We start from the raw sequence: 6,072 nt of genomic DNA on the forward strand, positions 1-6,072 counted from the left end.
GAGAAGCACAAAAAGGCTATAACGACTGGCGTATGATCATACTAGACGGAGAATATGTTGGACCTCTCCGAATGCGGAAGCATATAAAGCAAGTAAGCACATATACAAGTAATGTATAAGTTGTTAACACATAAGACAATAGTTGCAGTTTTGATTAAAATTATATATAAGAAATATAATTTACGCATATGTCCCCAAAATGTGAAAAACGAGTAAAATACGGGGAATGTTGTACTCACCTTAGTAGACGAGCAAAAGAGATAATAATCTGATAAGAATGATGACGACGATTCAAACGTTGATGATATCCTAATAAAAGATTAAGTGGGGAAACAAACATAAGGATTTTGATGCGTAAGAATAGAGCTTGAGAGTTTGAGGATTGTTTATAATTTTGATGAATACACATTTAGACTTATTGTTTTATAGACTTTTAATAAATCTTTAAATATATTTTAAATATAGTATATATTATAATTTATTGTGTAATAATACATATTTATAATATATATGTATAAAAGTTAATTTAATCATTTAAATACATAAAATAACTTAGTTAGTTAATTATAATATATTTTTATTATAAAATTTCTTATTAAATTACTATTGTAAATAATAAATGATAATTTATATAAAATCTAAATCTTTTTATAATACCTTATATGTTAACTAGCGTGATATTCTAAGTATATATATGTATATATATATATATAGGTATTGGATCATTTCAGAAGTTTTTTTACAGCGAGAAGTGCGAGAAGTGAAGGTGTAACTCCGTTAATCCCTAATTTCACTCTCTTTCTTATGTGTATGTGCGTTGTCTAGGTGCATGTATATGTGTGTAGGTACGTATGTTTGTATATGTGTACGTATGATTCTATATGTGTATGTATGTTTGTATGTGTGTAGGTACATAGGTTTAAATGTGGCTCAGTACATTTATATGTTTGTAGGTAAGTTTGAATGTGTAATTGAGACATAAATACAACCAACCCACATATATGTATGTAACATCATATGAAAGGGAGTGAAATTAGGGATTAATAGAGTTATACCTTCACTTCTCGCACTTCTCGCTATAATATCACTTCTCGCAGGATCCATATATATATATATATATATATATATATATATATATTAATCAAACCCTTTTATAAATCAAAATCAATAATAATTTTTAATAATCCAAAATATACATATATATAAATACATACACATATATATAGTTATTAACCAATGTTTGGGAAAAGTTACGGTGTCGGTTTTAGTTAAAATATTGACTAATTATTATTTTTATGACACTTAATAATATACTTTAAATAATTAAACGAGTAAAAGAAATGATTAAATGGCAAAAACAAAAATAAATCTAAAAACACGGGCTGGGGGGTTCGAACCCGAGACCGCCAGACAAACAAACTCTTACCGCGCACACCCTAGCCACTGGGCTAGTAGGGTTTGGTTATTTAAAACTTGTACATATAAATATTTAACCCTCTGCAAATGCATACCAGAATAGTTAAGAACCCTAGATTAATCAATCTCGTTAATCCGTTTGTTTTTGGTTATATAATCATAGGGTTAATGTGAAATAGAACATGGCGATCTGCCCTACGTAATGAATTACCTTTAACGATGTTGGATTTATGGTGTATTTGATCACGGCGGATGACGAAGACGAGGTATAAAGCACGATACAACAGCTCGGATCAATCTAATTCGTATTAGGGGTTTGATTCGCAATTGATTAATGATGGTGAGGACGGGTCTTGAAATATAATGAACATTATGATATAGTTTGATGATCCAAGGATGTCGGCTAATAAAAATAGGAAGAACAGATCAATTTGATCGTATTAACATAATTGGATTGTCGGTTTAGTCCGAATAAACCATAACCAAAATATATGCAAGATCAATTTCTACAAATAAATGAAAATTGTTGTCCAAGTATTTGTTAATTGGATTCGGGTTCAAGAAAACTAATATGGGTCGGATTTGGTAAACGTATATCCAGTTTATTATATGGGTTATAATAATATTTTTAGTTTAAACCCTAAAGTTTGAGGTTGGATACAAAACTGAATAAAAGGTTTTATTATGGGTTACTCTTGCCAAAGTAAGAAACTTATAGTTATATAATTAAACAATATATAAATAATTAATCTTTTCGATAAACGCGATATTTTTATAAAATGACCCGAACACCGAAATGGGTCGAGTTTTTAAGTTCTGAAAAGTCCGAGTTGTTACAGTCTCCCCTGCTTTAGGAAATTTCATCTCGAAATTAAGGAATACTATAACAACACCATTAAAGTTGAGGAAAAAAATTTTAAAATAAAATTTAAAAAATTATCATAACACCGAATTTTGAATAGTTAAAATAATGCTCCAAATGCAAATCCGATAAGGGCACTTATATATATGATGTACCAGCGGCGTATCCACCATGTCCTTATCATTTCTACATTTGTACCATTATCCCAACTACTTTCAATTCTATATTATGACACACAACTTTATGCTTCATGATTTCCATGCGAGGACTTCGATAACTATGTTCCGGACCATAATTATTGTTATCGTTGAATGGTCCACATGATTCGTCTCATCGTGTGGGTTTACAAAGCATTTGAGTAAAATATGATTTTGAGGAAACAAAAATGTTTAAGAAGTTTTATTTTAGAACATTAGAAAGTCACCAATGTATAAAATAAATTTCAAAACTTGCAGTGAATTTTAATAAAGCAAAGAAATTTTTAGACAACTTTTAAACATAAAGATATAAGTATTTAAAGTTGAAAATGGGGTAGCTTATAAATAGTTAAGGTTAATGAAGGTAAAGAAATAAAATAGAAGAAGGCTTCAATAAATAATCTATTTAATCAAAAGAAACATTATTTATTAGATCGAAGGTAAATAGTTCAAATTGGTAATAATCCAAGGCCATAAAGAGGCGTTACAATACGTAATTAAGAAAAAGATAAAATAAGGTAAGATAGATAAAGGGAACAACAAAGGTCTTCATGATCGTTGAGTAGTCTAATTGGTGTGACTTGAGGCACCTTGAGGAATTGTAGGAGTAGGAACAGTTGAGGTAGATTGATTTGGCATTGCTTGGAAAACTGGAGCTTGAATGGTTTGCAAGACAGTTGTTTGGTGGAAATATGTATGGTAAACTTGAGCTTGTGGTTGTGAGATTTGGTAGTGTTGGGTTAAGTAAGGTTGACCTTGATTGATGGGAGGAGCTTGAGGGACATGAGGTTGATGGGTTTGAGCATGGGTCAAGTAAATAGTTATTAGATGATGTAGTCAATAAGATTAATGTGTGATGACTACATGAGGAGTTAAGTCCGTTTAAAATTTGGATTATTAAGTTTATAATAAACTAACGAAATGTAAATTGTGGATGTTGGCCTCCAATGAGCTTTCCATGGCAATTTGAATGGCCCAACGAACTAAAGAATAAAAAAAACTGAGTTGGACAACCCATGAGCGTTACATGGCAATTTGATTGTCCCAACTAATTAACGAATTAACAATGCAATGAAGTTTGTCGGCCCAATGAGCGTTACATCGCGTTTTAACCGACAAAACTAAATAACGAACTCACGAAATAAATATGGGCAGTCGGAGTATCTTGTGAATCACCACGTTTGATTACTCCAACAAAAATACAAAAACAAGTTAAGAAATGGATAATAGTAGTGCCCATGGGTTCCATGGATTTTTCACCCAACTAACCATTTAAATAACGGAACACAATAATCGGGAAAACCAAGTTTAGCCACGTATCACCATGAATTCAGTTTAGGGATGCAACCACTAATGTGGTCAGGGTTGATAGCTGAGGGTGTCGGTCATATGGCATTTTGGGTCTCGCTCGGGTCCATAGGGTTGAGTACTGTGGTCAGGTTATCACCCAGGTAAGGAATAGGGTCTTACCTTTGATTCTTGGAACCGTTTTGCCAGTGTCCAACTCACAATTTCTCTTCCCCTTTCATTTATCTTAGGGACATGCCACATAACCTAGCCTTAAAGCGTACGAGCGAAAAGAACAGGTGCGAATTCTTAAGGAATTTCCCGAAAATAAAAGCAATCTAATTTTTCGAAAAGTTTTTTTGAATGTTGAGGCATAGCCTCGGAATTTGTATGTGTGTGCATAAAAATACATTAATTAATCAATAACTATCTAGGAAAGCTGTAAACAATTTTAAAATTGAACACACAAAGGTAAACAGACATGCACATATATGGCTCCTAAACATGTGTCTAAGGCAATTTCTAACGACCTATCTTAAACCTTCAGCTCCGATACTAATCTGTCACACCCCAACCTACGGCGGAAATGCCGGGGCGCGAGTTGATTGTCACAGCTCTCAAGGTTACTATCATGCACAATATAAGTCTCAATATCTATTTAATAATTTCAAATAAAACAAATACTCATTACAATATCCCAAAAAAAATAAGACGTCAAACAAATATAAAATTATAATTAATATTGGCTCGTTAATATTTTCTTCTAGCATACATGCTTAAATGATCTTCTAATTACTTCACATCACACGAATAACTACATATGCGTTGAAAATAGAATAATTTTGTCAATGCAAGGTTGAGTGAGCAACACACCAGTTTAGTTGTACATATAGTATATATATAAAAATAAGTATTTGCAACAAGTCATATGAGAATAACAAATTAACGAAATGAGCAAGTATAATGAGATGTCGAGAAGAACAAAGGCTATAACGACTGACGTATGATCATACTAGACGGAGAATATGTTGGACCTCTTCGAATGCAGAAACATATAAAGCAAGTAAGCACATAAACAAGTAAGGTATATGTTGTTAAAAAATAAAACAATAGTTGCTGTTTTGAGTATAAGTATATATAAGAAATATAATTTACGCATATGTCCCCAAAACGTGAAAAACGAGTAAAATACGGGGAATGTGGTACTCATCTTAGTAGACGAGCAAAAGAGATAATAATCTAATAAGAATGATGACGATGATTCAAGCGTTGACGATATCCTAATAGAAGATTAAGTGGGAAAACAAACATAAGGATTTTGACGCGTAACAATAGAGCTTGAGAGTTTGAGGATTGTTTATAATTTTGATGAATACACATTTAGACTTATTGTTTTATAGATCTTTTAATAAATCTTTAAATATAATTTTTATTATAAATTATTATGTAAAAGTACATATTTATAATATATATGTATAAAAGTTAATTTAATCATTTAAATACACAAAATAACTTAGTTAATTATAATATATCTTTATTATAAGATTTCTTATTAAATTACTACTGTAAATAATAAATGATAATTTATATAAAATCTAAATCTTTTTATAAGACCTTACATGATAACTAGCGTGAGTTTCTAAGTATGTATATATATAGGGGCGGGTTATAATAAAAAGAAATAGTTTTCTAGGAAGAGTAAGAATAAATCTAGGCTCTTAGATTTAGGATCTAGTGGTTGAGATTGGTAATTTTCAAAATAGCAAATAGTTTCACAGAATCAAGGATTTAGGCTACATAGTTTCCTAACTCTAAATTTTATGCCCTTCCTACTCTTCCTACAAAACTATGTTTTTATTTTAACCCTTTTATATATATATATAGGGGTGGGATCTAGAGAGAACTCCTCTTACAGAGAGAACTAGAGAACTAGTAAAGAATTATTTTTAACTATTTTAAAAAAAAAAATTTGTGATTTGTTTTCTTTCCTCATTCTAATAAGATGATATTAATACTAAAAAAAAAACTTTTCGGTGTAGTACTGTAGTGCATATGTGCACTAATGCCTATTGCATTATCCAATACACACCATTGAATATATGCAAATACGACACTAATAATTGTATGCAAAACACATTATCGCATATATGTAATACAACACTAATGCACATATGCACTATATCGATTTTTTTAATTTTTGTATATAATATAACACTATTGCAAATAAGCAGTACAAAAAACTATGTATATGCTATTCAACACTATTTCAAATATCAAAATGCACACTATTGCACATATGCATTATAAAAC

The sequence above is a fragment of the Bidens hawaiensis genome, unplaced genomic scaffold (assembly GCF_021521415.1).
Source record: "Bidens hawaiensis isolate Kalapana, Puna unplaced genomic scaffold, B.hawaiensis_p1.1 tig00029023_1, whole genome shotgun sequence".
NCBI classification, from domain to species: domain Eukaryota; kingdom Viridiplantae; phylum Streptophyta; class Magnoliopsida; order Asterales; family Asteraceae; genus Bidens; species Bidens hawaiensis.